The following is an 18,443-nucleotide window of genomic DNA, read 5'->3' as shown; positions in this document are numbered from 1 at the left end:
ATATATATATATATATATATATATATATAGAAAGATATATATATATATCTTTCTATATATATATATATATATATAAATAAAGATATATATATATATATAAAGATATATATATATATATATATATATATATATAGATATATATCTCTCTCTCTACTATATCTCTCTATCGCCAAAGATATATATCTATATAACTAACGCTATCATATATCTATATATCTAACTCGTTATATATGAAGGTAGAGAGTTTATATATCTTTAACTTTAAAGAGATAAAGGATCATTTATATTTGGATGGTATTGTCCACGTTACCTGCAAAAGAAAATGATTAGTAACTAAATGATCGCAGAGGGCCTACATTCAAAGACTCTGGTTCAGTCGGTCAGTGACGTCAATCTGTGACGTGTGATTCGGGCTTCCAATTCGTCACAGAATTGTCACGTGACCAATGACCAGCTGAACCAATCAGGTGCAGGCAACCGAACAGTCCTTATTACGTACAGTATTTGAATGTGGTCCCTTTCATTTTTTCGTCTTAAAGTTTAATTCTTTTCAAATTGAAGCATTTCAAATAAAATAATAAAATAATTATTATTTAATAATTACATTAAATACTGTTTTTGCTTAATTGTACATACATTGTATAGGTATTATAATATATATATATATATATATATATATATATATATATATATATATATATATATATATATATATATATATATATTTATATATCTTTTTTTGTTTGTAGGCCATGTTACCAAGTTTTTTATACATAATTTTTTTATTATGTAGTTAAAAATTTAATAAGCTGGCATAATATTTCACTTTATGTTTTTACAAATACATAAATACATGTGACCATTAAACCTTAGTCACATGACAAAGATTTCGTGAGTAAAGCCAATAACCTTCTGAGCCAATCAGGGGCAGGCGACCCATATCATAAACAGGCCTTTAAATACAACAGCTTCCCGATTCAGCCACCAGTTTAATTGCAATTCTTTGCTGTTTTGTCAAACGTGTCTTCTTGTGTAAATAAAAAATATATACATTTTACATTCTCCTTTGTATGGAAACTTATTTCCCACCCCGTATGTGTCCCCCCTCTAACGTGTCATGTGATCATAATCACATGACACGGACCCCCTAACAGGCCTTTAGATGAAGATCTGGCACTAAAAATTGCCTTGTAGGCTACTAAATGTAATAATTATCTTGGGCAAATTTTTCATTCACAAATGTCGTTTTCTTAAAGCCAAACCGTCTTTCTTCACTTTTCACAAGGAACTCTGGCACCTCTTCTTATCTCTAAAATTCATGGACAAAGAACAAGATGCAGGACTGAATAATATGATAAACAATTTGAAACTGATGGAAAACCCCTAATGTTTTGGGGTTTTTAGTTGTTGTTTTTTGTTTTGTTTTGTTCTTTCTGTAAGTATGGAAGCAATCTGAGTCTGCTTCTTCAAGTTTTTCAGGTTTGTGTACATCTGATGCCGATATCATGTTTGTTGTACATGATGATAATAATAATAATAAAAATAATTTTAAAAATTCCTTGTACTCTGCAGTAGCAACGCTTGTCCATTTAAGAAAGGATAACCAGTCTTTAATGGACTTTGTGTTTGCAAGCGTTTCTTGCAAGACAAAGACAATGATCAGTGACTGATCAGTGAAATGATGGCAGAGGGCCTACATTCAAAGACTCTGGTTCAGTTGGTCATTGACGTGATTCTGTGACCTGTGAGTCGGGGTTAGAGTTCACCACTTGAGAGTCACGTGACCAATGACCAGCTGAGCCAATCAGGTGTTAGTACGTACGAACGTACTTAGTTACATTGAAATACTGTTGTATGACAAGCTTTACACAACAAGATGAGAAAGTAAAAGGGCCTACATTCAAATACTGTATGTAAATAGAACTGTGCGTCACAGATTGACGTCAGTGGCCGGCTGAAGCGGAGTCTTTGAATGTAGGCCCTCTGCAATCATTTGGTCACTAATCTTTTTATTTTTGTCTTGCAGGCTGACGTTTGTAAGAACGAACCAGTTAGGTAGCCTAGATGATCATTTCTGTCTTTTGCCTCTCTCTCCGTCTGTCCCTTTATCTTTTTAGATGGAGGTTTTAGCACAGACTGAAACTGAGAGTTCGTTCACAAGTGTTGCCACGTGAGACGGAAAAGAAAAGTATTAGTGCCGGGGATCTTTTAAAAAGACTTAGTCTTTAAAAAAGTCTTTGTTTAAAAAAACAAACAAAAAAAAAACCTTACGCAAGAAACGTAAGGTACGATGTTGGCACCCTGCGAGAAGTAGCTCCTGTAATGAGCTCAGTAGATGCCCAGTTCTACCAGTTCTACCAGTCTGAAGGAGCTGAGTGGCGGAGTGGTGAGAGGGCTGCTCTGTGAGCCAGAAGCTTGGGAGACTGCAGCTCCAAGGGAAAAGAGGAGGATCTGTACCTCTGTCCAACCAGACCTTTGCACAGCTGAATGGTTGCCATGGAGATTAAAGGATTTCTCAAACATGCATGAAAGAATCAAAGCAACACTGTAGGAGTGTTTTTGATGAGGGAATAACATTATAACATTATGTAAAGCTGATTCAAGTTGAGTTTACATAATTCTGACCCTGACTGTAACTTAATCAAGCATTTTCTTTAGCAACTGTAAGAGTTTAGTTAGTTTTATTTTGTCATTAATTTATTTTGAATGTATGTAGATGAACTCCAAACCTGTTTACAATTGTGTTCATGTGAAAAGCCACAACAGTGCACTCTAAAAACAGATGTGTTAAAAAATAACACAAAAAATGTGTTATTAAATTAAAAGCATATTTTGTGTTAATTGTACACATTGTGTGTTAAAATGAATATAATATGACACGCAGTATGTGTTGAATATTTATTTGAATATTTCAACACATAATTGTGTTAGTTTGTGTTTGTCAGGTACACAACCATGAATCTGATTAATCTGCCATTCAAATGGTAATTCATCTCAATAAATTTTCCTTTTAATTAATTTATTTTCTTTTAATTTATTTTTAAACTGTGGTTGTTAATTTAGGGTTGTGATGAGATTTAATAATTTTTAAAATGATGCAGAGGTATTTTCGGGGGGAGTAAATCAACACATAATGATTGATTATCACTTTTCATTAAATTACTACTATTCTTACATAATTTTAATACATGGTTATTATTTTTTAATTTTTTATTATTTATTAATTTTTATTCATTTTTAATTTTTTAACATTTACAATAAATAACAATTATTACATATATTAATTAGAAAATATATTTGAGCAAAGAAAGTTGATCAAATCAAACAGCAATCAACTACAACTTTGTTGAATAGTTTGCAAGTACCTGGTGACAGTAATACTTTGATGAAAGAGTTTGAAGATGCCAAGCACATATTTGATGATCTTGACACACAATATAAAATAAAAAAATGTTTTGCGAAGTTTTCACTTGTCAAACCAAAGGAAATATTTTTAGGTCACAGATCTGATACAGCAAGAAAAAATGGTCAAATAAACCAAGTTTTAGTCGCAGACACATTCCAGTACATATCAATAATTGAAACCTTAATGTTTTTATTTGAACATGAAGAAATGCAGGCCCTCTTTCTTTTGGAGAACAAGAGCACAGACAATAATCTGCGTGACTATTGTGATGGCTCACATTTCTCTACACATCCACTGTTTCAAAAGTCTCCCAATGCTTTGCAAATACAACTTTACTATGACGATCTGGAGACAGCAAACCCTTTGGGATCAAAAACAAAAATACATAAGCTTGGAGCTATGTATTTTACCATAAGGAATTTACCAACCAGCTGCAATTCAACACTTGCAAATATTCATTTATGTCTTCTGTTCAACTCAATTGACAGAGAAGTATACGGATTTGACAAGATTTTGCAGCCACTTTTAGAGGACTTGAAACTTCTTGAAGATGATGGTATAACATTAAAGTTAAATGGACAAAACCATCACATTTATGGGACTGTCTGCTTGTTAACAGCAGATAACCTTGCACTGCATACTCTTGGTGGTTATTTGGAAAGTTTTTCTTCAAATAAATTTTGTCACTTTTGTATGATTGACAAAGCAGATGCACAGGGTATCTTTGATGAGGATAAAGTGGAGCTGCGAACAAAACAAAATTATCAGGACCATGTTGAACTACATGAACCTAGCAAAACAGGTGTGAAAGGAGACTCTTGTTTGAATAAGCTGCGGTATTTTCATGTAACAGAAAACTCAAGTGTTGATGTCATGCATGATGTTCTTGAAGGTGTAGCCCCCCTAGAGGTTAAACTAATGCTGCAACATTTCATTCACGTGGAAAAGTTAATTACATTGGAAGAACTGAATGACAGAATTTCAGGTTTTCATTATGGAAGTGCAAATGTAAAAAATAAGCCAAGTGTCATATTGAATCTGAGAGCTAGCGAGAATCCTGTAAAACAGTCGGCTTCTCAAATGTGGTGTCTTTTGCTCGCCTTACCCTTTTTACTTGGAGATCTTGTGAACAGAAAGAGTCAACACTGGAAATTACTTGTTTTATTAAATGAGATCTGCAGCATTATTTTTGCACCAGTGGTTACCAAAGGGCTTGCTGTGTTTCTAAAACAATTGATAATTGAGCATCATACTCTTTTCAAGCAGCTGTATGAGAAAAATCTCACACCGAAACATCATTTTATGATACATTATCCAAGGATAATGGCTCGTTTTGGACCTCTGTCTAAACTTTGGTGCATGCGATTTGAAGCAAAGCATAATCCATTCAAAAGACTTGCACATGTTATGTGCAACTTTAAAAACGTTTCAAAGACATTGGCTTTCAAACACCAGGTACAACAAATGTATAAACATTGCTCTCTCATCTCTAAGAAAGTCAGTGTGACCAATGCCTATCTTGTCATTCTGGGGTCACTGGACAAATCTGAGCTCTTGTTAAATCAGTTAATGTTAACTCTAAAAACTGACATGTCTTTAGCCACGAAAATATATCTGTCTCACAGTCTTAATGTGTATAGTCAAATCTACATAACTGGCTCCATTTTGTCATTGAGAGCAGATTACCGAAAAGAACCTGTATTTGGTGAAGTTGTTCATTTTCTGGCACATAATGACTCAATTTTTATCTTTGTTCAAATACTAAATGTAATATACTTTGATGATCATTTTTATGCATATGTAGTACAAAAAACTAGTGATTATGAATTGATCACGCTTGCAGATATTTGTGATTTCCATCCTTTAGATGTTATGACGAGTTTTGGTAACAGAAAGCTGTATGTGGCACCAAGATACAAAATATTGTATTTTGATCCATGATGGTTCGGTATTGAAAATGGAAGTTTAAATTTGAGTGGGATTGAAAATCTCACGAATGTTGAAAGGGACAGGAATTTATTTTCATTTCTTTTTCATGATGTTTGTCATTATTTTCATCCATGTTCTCTTTTGCACATGTTATTGTATTTAAAAGTGCTATTTTGTTAGCTTGGTGATTTCAATTTCAATTTTAATTTTTTAATATTTGAACTATAAATTGTAGCTGTGTCAACTTTGCTATTTGCATGATTGTAATAAAAAAACTCTAATATCCACAATTTGAAATGTCAATTTTTATAAGCTCTAATCTATAAAAAGTACATTCTACACATTTGTGTTTCAAAATAACACATCTTGACACATATTTTGTGTTGATTTAAGTGACACAATACTTGTGTTAAAATGACAGACACAAAAATTGTGTTACAAATAACACGTCATGTGTTGTCCTTGAGCTGATGCGGCACATGTGTTAAAATTTAACACATCATGCGTTGTTTTTAACACATCTGTTCTAAGAGAGTGGTCGTTCAATATTTTTTGACAAGGGTCGATTAAAACTCAGACCCTACAGTGTCAAATTAGAGGGCATTAGAGGGTCTCTGGAAGGTTCCTGAGTAGAGCACATACTGTAAGTAGCTTATTTACATTATCTGAAGAGGCCACCTCTGATACCGCAGCACAATTTAAAATGTAAGCAACACCTACAGGTGATATGAACCTCTTGTCTGAAGATGCACAGTGAGACTATTTGTAAAATTTGAGTGACTCTTAACAGAAGAGGCAAGTTAAGAGCTTTACTGTAGAGCCTCTCAGCTAGAGACCAAAGTGGATTAATGCTAGGCTCTCGTAGTGAACACATTCCTTCATCTCCTCCTGAGTAGAAACACACACACACACACACACATGTCTGGACATTAATGCATTTGACTGTAAACATTAGAACATGTCTGTGTCGGTCAGGTCAGATCAACTCCACCTTGACAAAGTGGGAAACGTTTCAATTGAGGGCAAGTGGGGGAGGAGCTAAAATACAGATCATAAATAATTTCTAAAGTGACCATATATGACATGAGGATATTTTGTAATGGCATGTATTCATAGTGTCAATGGCTCTGTAAAAGTGACAGACGTTATCCTGGGAAATTATAGCTCCAATCATGATCCCTGCCATTAGTAAAGCTTCACTCTAATATCACTAATGGCCACTATGGTAATTGTAGCACATTAAAGGAGGCACGTTATGTCTTTCTGAAAATTTATGACAATGTTTTGGTTTATAGCGTTTCATACGTTCCTGTCTAACTCCAGTCATTTCCATAATTGTGCTTGACACAGGCTGACTTAATGTGATGCATTAAAGAGTGGCATAAACAGACACTGTGTATCTATTAAAAAGCTTAACTGCTTGCTCTGCGATGAGCTGCTGGAAGCTTGGCTTTCGCACATAAAAGCTGGATCAGGTGAATAATTTATCATTCTCATCCCTCTCTGTGAAAGCAGAACACATTCTGCATCTGATCAGAGGAAGACGAGCGTTAAAAAACAACAACAAAAGACACAGGAAAAAAACTCCAGCCATGCAGTAAATTGTGAACCAGGCCTAAATTGTGAGTCAGTTTAAATTTGAATGAGGAGTTATGCAACCTGCTTGTGTTTCTGCAGTGGCGGCCCCATCTGCTGGGGTTCCCTGTTGCAGGCAGAGGCCAGTCAAGCTGTCTAACACATGACGGCTTCAGTCTGCTGTGGGTCGGCTGAATAATTCAGAATTCCTGCTCAGGACCGGCTGGCAGCCAGATGCAGGCATCCGAGACACCACCGAGGTTTTACAAATATAGGCTGGAAAACTATCACTGGATATCACAGGCTGTCTGCACGGCTCACCGTCAACCCAATGTGCTGAGTCAGCTTTCTGCTTTATTCCAGGCAAGGTTATTATAGTTAACTAAAACTTACAAAATAAGGAGATCGAATCAAAAATATTTTAGTTAGCTGAAATTAATAGAAATAGAAGTATATATGTATTGTTTACTATATACAGTATATACAGTATATACTGTATATACTGTATATATATATATATATATATATATATATATATATATATATATATATATATATATATATATATAACATAATATGCTCATGTTTTACAGTAGCCCAAAATGACATAAAGTGTTTGTTGTTTTTCAATTAATATATCTGGTCTGTGTCACAGATTTATATAGCACCAATAAATCTAGGTTTATTGGTGGTTGGCAAAAAACTTTAAGTAAGCATTACCACCACCAACTGGTAAGGAGTGTGCACCACATGACAAAAAAAGAGAAATAGATCAACAATGTCCAATTCTATTTTTATATTACTAAGGTTCTTAATTTGGTAATTCCTGTAATACAAAATAACATGCTCTATTGTCTCAACTTCCCCACAGTCACATTTCCCTGTCTGATGTTCCCCTAACAAAAATAATGAGCTTTTCAATCCAGTGTGTCGAAAGTCTTGAAATAATTATCTCTTCTCTCCTGTTTCTTTCTGTTCTTCTCATTACTTTAATTTTCTTTCAGATTTTTTAAAACCACTGTCCTTTCCTTCCTTCTACTCTTAACTTTTGCCACCTCTCTTTCATTTATTGTTTAATTATATCCTTTATTTCTGCTTTACTAAAACTAACATTAATATCTATCCTTACCTGATTGGTGTTCTCTTTAGCCATCCTGTCTGCCATTTCCTTCCCCTTAAACCTGTGATGTGCTGGAACCCATCTAACATGTACTGTTACCCTCATCACATTGATTTTATAAAGTGTTTGTTGTTTTTCAATTAATATATCTGGTCTGTGTCACTTTCTCTCCCCTCTCCTCAGCCTGGCTCCTGCTCCAATTACTCACACTTACCATGAATTAGTTCATCAGCCCAGCTCTTCAGTGTAGCTTTCCATTATTTAAGCTCCTCATAGTCTGTCATTACTCGCCGGTTCGTCTTATTACTCCACGTCACCTCTCCTCATCTCGTCTCTCGTCAATCAATAAAGTCCCCCCCGTAACAAACTTAAAAATTGCATGTTATGCTGCCAGCACTTAGCAATTAGCAACAACTCAGAGGTGGAAGTGAGAGCGTGGAGTAACATAACCAATCACTCAGCTGGAACACGGTGCGCTAAATAATAAAACATTATTTAACGAAGCTTTGAGACAGGTACTTTTCCTCAAAGACTTTTAAAAATCGAAGTACTCGAATCATTCGAGGAATCGTTACAGCCCTACACTAAACCAGCAGCAAGGACGGCCGAAGCATCTGATATCTCTCTGAAGGAGTTCAGCAGAGGTATTGACATTTTTCAGATGCCTTATACATCTTTTGAAGTACCTGTGTTTACTCCCTAATCCTAAAATCTGATGAAAGGACAAATTTTAGGATTAGCCCTTGATAAGGTAAGTAGTAGTGTTTAGGTCTTAAGTTGACATTAGGAAACAGTGCCTTTCTGGTTTCCAAATATTCCTGGATAAGAGCATCCAAGTAAGTAACCTGTTCCTTGGAAACTTGCTGAGAATAAATTAGGTCAACAATGTCCTTGAGATGCAAAGTTAACTGCCAGACTCAATCTTGAGGATTCTGCACTTTACCTCCTGTTAGATTTAAAATCTCAAGAAATTCCCATTTTGAGCAGCTTGCCCACTAAGTTTCAATGTTTTTGGACCTCACAAGGCTTGGTGAAGCGTCTGTTCCTTTGTATTTAAGTTGCGAGATGAGTTTGTTCAGAACTGTGTGAGTGAACCATTTATTTGTGCTGATGAAATAGCACAAACTATTTTGCTCTTGAGGTATAGAGTAAGATTGTATGAGACAACACTCTTGAAGATGTCATAGCCGAGATATGCCAGGTGGGCAAACATCAAAGTTTTATATAGAATCAAACACAGACCTGAACCATCCTGGTATTTCTGCCACGCCTTTTCTTTCCAGCTGTTTAGTGGCAGATCTGTCAGTTTCTGTGCTCCTCGGAGGTCCGCAAACTGCTGATTCAGCACCTTGAAATTCAGGTTGAGTTAACAGATAATATCTGAAATTTTTCTAAAACTCCCAATACAATGAGAGCCTATGGTTGTCTCCAGCAAAACAGTGTTATTTGCTGTTCTCCTGCAGCACTTTCAAATTGATCAGGTGTTCTGAAAAAACGTTGTCATGGCCAAATTCCTTAAAATCCTTCTTCTCCAGTGAAACTGGAGCATTCGACCCGGCATGGGGAGGAATGTCGAGTAGCAGGAAGTACACAGCCAAAACCTTCTGCTTGTTTTCTGCACAACAAAGTGTGTGGGCTGCTTTAAATGCATTTTGGTATAAAACCAGTCAGTCTCAGTCACTGATAACACTGTGACTGAGACCATCTGATCTTGAAACATCAGGATCAGCTAAGAGGAGACTTTGCCAAAGACTAAATTCCACAATACTTTTAAATGTAATTAGCACAAGAACATAATAGGAAAATCCCTCAGTTCTCATCTCTGCCTCATACTCTCTCTTTTGGCTCAACATACTTGAACACATCTTTAAAGCGCTGAACTTTTTAGTAAGCAGTTCTCAGTGGCCCAGTGTGAACCATAAACATGATCATATCTGATGTGTATTGATGACTTTAAGATGACACAATGGAATGTTTGTTATTGGTTTTCACAACTGTTGACAATATGATGCCTTTTATATTTTCATGATGTAAAGATCTTTATGTTGCTGAAACGTGTAATGCAAATAAATAAAGATTGATTGATTGATCGATCGATCGATCGATCAATTGATTGATTGAGTATCGTAAGGGTCAGATCTTCTTCTAGTTCTCCGGTTTCAGTGTGAGCAGAATGAAACAGAATATTAGATCATACATCAGGTCTACCGATAGGCTCAGCACAAGCCATCACCCTGTTCTTTGTCCAGAAACAAAGCTGACCATCTCTCCCAAACTTTTCTTTCTCACTCTGGAGCATCTTTGCGCATCCTCTGTCCGTCCTCCTCCTCCTCCTTGAAGAACACGCCCCAGCAGCCTCCAGCCTCCAGCACACAGCAGCAGCAGCAGCAGCAGCAGCAGTGAATCTCCGCTCCGCCACGGTGTCGCTCTTGGAGAGCGATCCAGTCCGACTGGACTTCCCGAACAACTTCTGTCAGAGTTCCGTGGACCTTCGGAGGAAGCAGAGACAACAGAGCCGGGAAGAAACACTCTCTGCCTCCTTGCCTGTGGTTTTCTTTAGCGCTTCTTTCTGACATCCCGAATTGACTTTTCATTTCCTCATCTGTCCTCCAATCCGCTCCCGACCTGCGGGGAGCCGCGGCGGTCCGGGTGGTCGGTCTGGACGGGAAGAACAGCCGCCCGGTCCGGGGAAGGATGCCGTACAGGTAAGGAGAGACTCCGACGTTTAACCCCGGAGTTAGCGGGGAAATGTGTGTAAGTAGGCGGTTCGGCTTGTTCTGGGTCACTTCTGAAGAAATCTGCAACATCAGTGCTGAGAATAAAAGAAACAGGTGAAGGTTCCGGGTGAAGTTGAGTTGGATCTTTCTCTGACTTCCTCCCCTGACTCAGAGCCATCAGTCCCACCTCAGCTGAACAACTCAGCTGGGTTCATTGTTGTTTCAGAGGACAGTCTTATCATCATCACCTCTCATATGGTGCTCTGGTATAGTCAAAGCTCTGGAGCAGAGAGGGACAGCGGAGGCGGGTGTGCAGGGATAGAAGATGATTTTTTTTTTTTTAGTTTTGATTTCATAAGGATAAATAACCAGTTATTTGAATGAAAAGAACCAACAAGCAGGAACCTGGTCTGCACATGTGCAGTGATACGTTGGACTACTGAATGTTTTATCAATCACAGAGACTCCAAAAGTGGTCATGATGACTGATCAGCCTGATGCCTCTGCATGCTGTGTCTTCTGTGTACTTCAGTACTCAACAAACACCGTTTAGAGATATGGAGACATTTTTGTTCCGCAGCACAAAGCCAAACACTTTAGTATTGGAAAATGAAACAGAGGCTGACGGGAGGCTCTGAGAGTTTTGTTCAAAATAAGCCCTGCAGCATCAGAAAGTTTGAGGGAAGGTGAGAATAAAAAAGCAAAAATAAAAAAGATTGAAATCAATATACATTTTAATAATAATTTTTCATTTCAAATGTTTATTTAATCATAAAATCTAATATGTTTTCAATTATTATTATAAAATCTAAATATATAAAATATTTTTTTGGAAATGTTATTTGCCATGCTCACCTGTCCGATTGGTTCCCAGTCAAATTTAAATGGAAAATGGGAAGGTTTCTATTACGAAAAGACAGAAGGGAGTCCATAAAAGAAACAAATGAATTTAATAGTTAATAAGTTAGTCTTTGATCCAAAGCTGCTGTCAGTAGAATGTTTTCAGTCCTGGTTTAAACCAACAGTGTGTGTACATCTCAGGTTTTCAGGGAGTTTGTTTCAGAGCTGAGGAGCAAAGAAACTAAATGCTGCCTGACTGTTTAGATTTGGTTCTAGAAACTCTGAAGAGCTGAGGCATCAACATGGTTCATAAATGACAGGCAGCTCAGAAATGGACTTCAGACCCTTTAGCTCTTTATAATTCTGATGTTTATAAGGAACTTAAAAAAGACCAGTTACATTCCTGCACTTACAAATAATTATTTCGTGCATATTGTAGAAATCCTATAATCTCCATAGCAACCATTCAGCTGTGGAAGACACCTGGTTGGACCTAGCTCTGCCTTCAAGCTGCAGCTTCCAGCTTTGGCCTCACAGGCCAGGCCCTCACCACTCAGAGAGGGAGTGGAGCACAACTCACATTATATGAGTTCAGATTTCAACAGCAATATATTTATTTACTCCGAGGGAATGAAGAACTGAATCTATGATGAAGTTCTATACATATTTTATAGAATATTTACCAAACCAGACGCTCTCCTATCCTGACTCATCAGCTCCTTCAAACTACCAACACCTGGTGGAACTGCACATCTGCTGGGCTCATTAAATGAACTACTTCTCAGTGAAACCCTGGTAAATGTTAAATGGTTAACAGAAGAACCATGTTGTGTGATGAGTTTCAGAAAGATCAGAAGTTTTACAAAGACAGAGGCCCATTTTTAAGGCATTAAATTGCAAAATCAAATTTCTTTTAAGCCATATTTGATAATCAAAGCATTTTTATAACAACTGCATATAAAATTGTTAGTTGTGTGTACTATAAAATGGCACTATTTACCTGGAAAACACACAATACTGTCCCTTAGTTCTGGGCCTTAGTTCTGTGTGGATCAGTGGATCCTCAGTCCTGTTTATTCATATTGTCACCTTCCTAAAATAAAAGTGATTTTGGCAAAAACATCACTTATACCAAAAAGAGAACGACTCCTTCCATTATTCTAGAAAGCTGTAACATGTGCTACATGTGTGACCCCTGACATGACCACCCTCCCTCCTGTCCATGACATCATAATGACATTAAAATATGTGTCAGCAGGAAAACACCTGAACAGTGTCAGAGGGTCTGGATAGGAGAGCGTCTGGTTTGGTAAAGATTCTATAAAATATCACTGTACAGAACTTCATCACAGATTCAGGTCTTCATCGCCTCAGAGTAAATAAACATATTGTTGTTGAAGTCTGAACTCATAAAGGTCTGCCAGAGGTCTGAATGAAGGTTGTGATGACACAGAGGTCCCAGCAGCTCGGACTTCTTACTGCCCCATTCATCATAGTGACCGTTGTTGGCGCTTCTACAGCTGTTGGCTGTGGGGCGGATCTGTAAACTCTGTCCTGAGCTATAGCTAACAGGGCAGCTCACGCCCTGAGCCGCTCCACTTGCTGCCTTCTGGAAACTGTGAGGACTGGGACAGGGTGGGAGGTAGTGTTTTTCAAAGTGGGGGGCGGGAGGGGGGTCCACCTGGGAGGCCACCTGGGGGCACTGTGGTGACCTCAGAAAGGTGAAGGGAAGATGAGAAAAAGAAAATGCAAAAATAAATAAAAATGTGAATCCCATCAAATCTTTAATTTTTTATTATAATTTTTGTTTTCTGTTATTGAATCCTTTTTTCAAATATAAAATATAAGTTCAAATAATTGATTTAAATGTTATTTCTGATGCTCATAATCTGATTGGCTGCCAGTCAGATTGATCAAGTTGCTTTGCTCCTCAAGCTAGCATAACAAACCAGAAACAGAAAAGTTTGTGACAAGAAAGAGACCAAAGGAAGCAGCGCCGCTGTGGAGGACTCTGCTGCAAAACAATAAAATAACATTTGATGTGATTAATATAAAATACTGCATATTTTCTTACAAGCAAAAGGGGGATTGTAATCAAAAATTGTGTGGTCTGGTAATATAGTTTTTAAAAAGAATTTTCTGTGGTGGAAAATTATCAAATTTTGCACCACATGAAACCCATGGCCATCTAAAATCAGATGGCGTGAGGCAGCATTTATGCTAAATGAATGTAATAATTATTGAATAGTGAATAAAAAACATCCTAAAAGTTGATGTTTCTTTACATATTTTGTTGCATTGCCTGTGGGCCAGAAGTCAATGCTCTTTGAGGAACCATGACATGTGGTAGAGATAGAGGCGGGATGTAGGAGTCTGATTCCTGCTCGGTGTGAACACTCTTCCCGGTTTTGAAATGCTAAATGAGTTCCAAGCTCCACCCACTGGGCCACCTTGACCTTGGCTACCTGCTCCTGGTGCCTTTACGAAGCATCACCTCTCAGAGAGAGTTTGGCCCTGCAGCTTGCTGTGTCATCACTCAACTCTCCCAATGGTCGACCTACTGTGTCCGATTTACAAAGACATGTTTGGGTCGCTGCAGCGTGGATTCATTTCTGCCCCAGCCAGCGATTATGGAGGCAGGAGGGGATGAGGGGAGAGAATGGAGGGGTGAAATCTGAAGAGGGTGCAGAAATTTGTCAGCTCTCAGCACTGACACCCTCATCCAAGTCGTCTTCTAACGGATGGTGATATATGACTAAGGTGACCATATTCATTATTCACACAGCCGTCCTCTTTGTTTTCCTCGGCATCGCTCTCTCCCGGGTCTGATCAAGTGTGTTCCGGTCTGCGGCAGTAATGATATGAGGAGATGTGTGCTGCCGTAACATTTGAAGGACGGCATGTTGCAGAGCCTTCCAAAACAATATCATAACCCAAATCCATTAGCCATATGGGTTCCATTGGCCAGATTTGCTTGATGCAATTTGGGTGTCCTCCCACTGCAGAGCCACAGTGCAAGGCTGGGATTCATTTCATTAGCTGCTGTTTTTATCCCCTCCTTCTAGAGCCTTTCACACCCACTGCCAAGGACAGCTTCCACTTCAGATCTGCTCTAATGCTAGGACAACAGAACTGCTAATGGGAATGGTTACATAACACATCGTTTTATTTTAATAACATAACCTCACTGACATGCACACCTCCCGCCTCTACCCCCAGCCCCCCCCAAAAACTGAGTAAAATAATGTAAAATGTTGACGAAAAGCATTTGAATAACTAAGATGTCATAGGGAAAGTGGACAGAATATTTTATTAGTTATGGGTAATAATGTGATTAAGAAGATCAATCAATGCTCTGATGATCAACTGATTCGATAAATTAGTTTTACATTAACAATCAACGTTCCAGAGCTCTTAGTCACTTTCATGAGGATAAAACTTAACGTCTCAAGAAGATGTGAGTTGGTTCCTGATACCAAGCTTTGCCCATGTTTAACTCCTGGGACTCCCTTCATTATGTCCATTGGACACAAATAGATGCGCCTTTAAAGATAGCAGTGAATTATTATGCATGGATGACATAAGTGTAAATCTGGGCTTTGTGTAGATTTAATACGATCTAATATGTTCTCACTAAAACAGAACACATCATCCCATTTTTAGTCATTCCACTGGCTCCCTGGAGATGGCTTAGATGGTTTAGCACCACAATACATTAATGATCTGCTGTTGCTGTATCAACCTTCCAGACCTCTCAGGTTTTCCAGAAGACCTGAGAGGTCTGGAACATAGAGAAGCAGCATTCAGCTTCTATTCTCCACAAATCTGGAACAAACTCCCAGAAAACTGCAAAACAGCTGAAACATAGAGTTCCTTTAAATCCAGACCAAAAACCCATCTGTTTAGAGTTTAGTAGTAAACTCTAAACTACGATGATACATATTTGCATAATATGCAAATATGCAATTATGCATGACATATGCATAATTGCTTGATAATTTTGATGATATTTGACAAAATGTAATGTTTATTGCTTGTTTCATAACTGATGACTGTATGATGTTTTTATGATGTAAAACACTTTGAACTGCCTAGTTGTTGAAAATGTGCTTTACAAGTAACGTTGACTTAACATAATGAGGTTTATGATGAGACTCAACACTGACATCAGGTCTGCCAGGAACAGGTGCTGGAACCACAACTCAGAAAACAGAGTTCCATCAGGAAATCTTGCAGAACATATGAGATGCTCCCAAATGTGATCATATGCTCATATATGTGTAAATATAATAGAGAACCACACATTCTCCTCCTGAATAACAGTGCAGTAGCAGAGAGGCATTCTTTAGCACAGCTCAGAAAATGGAGTCAAACTGTTGGCTGATGATGTTAATGAATGATCTGGGCAGGACAAACATTACAGGCTGGAGGTGACAGAATGGGAGAGTATGTTCGCACAAGAACAAGCTCTGGAATTTGTAATTGTGATTATAATTAGAATATATGATGTAATTATTACTCTACTTAAATAAAGTAACTGATTAACTGGATATGTGTGTGTGGGGGGGGTGGAGGTGTGTGTGTGTGTGTGTGTATGTGTGCCGGTGATTGGGTCTGTGTGTTTGTGTGTGGTCACTGGGAAAGCAACTTGCAGCATTGTGTTTTCTGTCTGGTTTTATTGTTGTGTTGTATATTTTGTGACCAGCTTTGTCTACAATCTGGTACGGAGCTTCAAATGGTGACATTTATGTTTGACTTGTTCATTGTCCCTTTTTAAATAAAGTTCATTATTCTTATTTTCTGTGGTCCTGCATCCAAACCAGCTCAGGGGGGAGAATTCTCCAGCTCTGCTGTAAAATGTTATTAATGGGTAAATATTTAATCATGTTGTTTTTTCCTTGCTGGGACTTTAAAAAAGTAAACCGATGTTTTGTTTCAGACGGCTGTGTGTTGTTTGTCTCTCCATCTCAGTGTGCGGAGCAGCAGAAAACACTCTGTGTGTTGGGAGAACAGCTGTGATCCGACGCAAAGAGCTCGCAGATTTCTAACATGAAGCAACACGTGTTTCTACATGTTTATGACATCAGTGCTATGTGAATAAAAAAGCTAATAGGGAGCAGGTGAATGATGTGCAATAAATACTGATTTCTTCCTGAGGAAATGTGATGATCATTAGCTTTAGATGTTGTCGAATTCATTTGGAACCAGAGTATCTTGGTGTGATCAGGTCACTGGTTCTGTATGCAGTGAGTGGAGAATGTTGTGGCTCAGGTTAATGTGGTCGGTCTCTATAATGCTTCCGTATGAAAGCCTTCTGATTTTTTTTTTTTTCCATCTTTTTTCTCCGAAGAGTTTTTGCGGCACTAGTGGCTCGTATTTTTTTGTACAGTAGGCAGACAGGAAGGAGGGTGAGGAGAGGGGGGAAGACATGCGGTAAAGGTCATCGGGACCGGGAGTCGAACCCACGACGTCCGCGTCGAGGACTAAGGCCTCCAAACGTGGGGCGTGCTAACCCCCTGCGCCACCACAGCACGCCCTGAAAGCCTTCTGATTAAAGTTGTTCTGGTTTTGTATAGATCCATATTTATTAGCCCTGCTGTGCTGGCTATGGAATGGACCTCTGAACACATAAATTATAGGAGCAGCTATGACTCCTCTCTCTGAATGTCTGTCCTCTGCCACCCCCCACACACACACACACATACACACACCACCTCTGTTCTCATACAGTGATAGGCAGGAAGTAAACAACAACTGTAGTCCAGGTGGAGGAAGTGTCTGGATAATAACACATCAAGTAGCCGGAGGGCCCCCACTCCACCAGGGGCCACTCTGCTTTGTTTGGGTCTTATCAGTTACATCTGATAGAGTTTACATCATAACTTTACAAGATCACAGCTTAGCAGAACTACAGAGTTCTGCTAAGCTGAAACATTTTCACCTTAGTGACGGATATTCATAGAAGAATTGCTGTGTTTACAGAAATCTCAGTCGTTCATTTAAGTCGCAGTCAAAGCAAACAGCTTTGCGTTCTCACAGGCCAGAGCAGTTCGCTTTACGACAGAACCACCAGGAACGGTGGAATGATGAAACAGACACAGAATGCATTCTCTCTCCTTGTGAGGTCAGAATGGTTATTTAGCATTTCATTTTTTTAAACCAGATGTTTAAAATCATCTTGTTGCTTTTATGAATACAGGATAGAAACTTTAAAACTGTGTTTTTACTGCTTTCGTTTTTATAGCACCGTTTGAGTAAGCAGTGTTACTTTTACTGTTTTTATCTTTTGTTTAACATCTTCCAGCTGCAGTTTGTCTCTTGTTGTAACCTCAGGCTGAGTTAAGTGCAGACCTTCTGGGATGTGTCACTGAAAGGATCCTGTCCTCTGTTGCTGCTTTAATGGAGCAGGGCAGAGCACTGTGCTTGGGAATCTAATGGTTTTTTTCTTAAACAAGGTGAACTGCCCACTCCTCTATTTAGACTATAAACACATTAACACATCATAGTATTCTCCTTAGCTTCCTCTGTTCTCTATGTGCTGTCGACTCATTAAGTCGTCACTTCAGCAAAACGTTGCACTTTCGAACCAGACATGCTCCAAAGTGTTTGCTCCTGATCAGTAAGATGCATCTGGTCAGTGTCCATGTCAGAGACGATATTCAGAAGGAACCTTTCTTAATATTATCGATTTATTTAGTTATTGCTGCGTTCTAGTCTGTGCGTAAAAAAAACACATCCGTGCATCTGCACCTGTATTCAGGAGTGTAAATTGTAATGTTTTCACCTCTAATGCTGTAAGAAGACAAACGCTAAGGTAACAAATAGTTTTCTCTCCAAAACTTTAAACACTGAGAAA

General features: G+C 38.2%; 1 protein-coding gene across 1 annotated transcript in view; it reads left to right on the top strand.

Moving 5' to 3' along the window:
- The first annotated feature begins 10,215 nt into the window (after positions 1 to 10,215).
- Positions 10,216 to 18,443, top strand: part of LOC114158130 (heparan sulfate glucosamine 3-O-sulfotransferase 5) — a 67,539-nt gene continuing 59,311 nt past the window's right edge. Inside the window, exon 1 of the mRNA XM_028039400.1 lies at positions 10,216 to 10,735. The gene's annotated coding sequence lies outside the window, so the exon portion shown is untranslated. The remainder of the gene's footprint in view (positions 10,736 to 18,443) is intronic.

This window comes from Xiphophorus couchianus, chromosome 15 (assembly GCF_001444195.1).
Source record: "Xiphophorus couchianus chromosome 15, X_couchianus-1.0, whole genome shotgun sequence".
Classification (NCBI taxonomy): Eukaryota; Metazoa; Chordata; class Actinopteri; order Cyprinodontiformes; family Poeciliidae; genus Xiphophorus; species Xiphophorus couchianus.
This window is presented reverse-complemented; position numbering and strand designations above follow the sequence as displayed.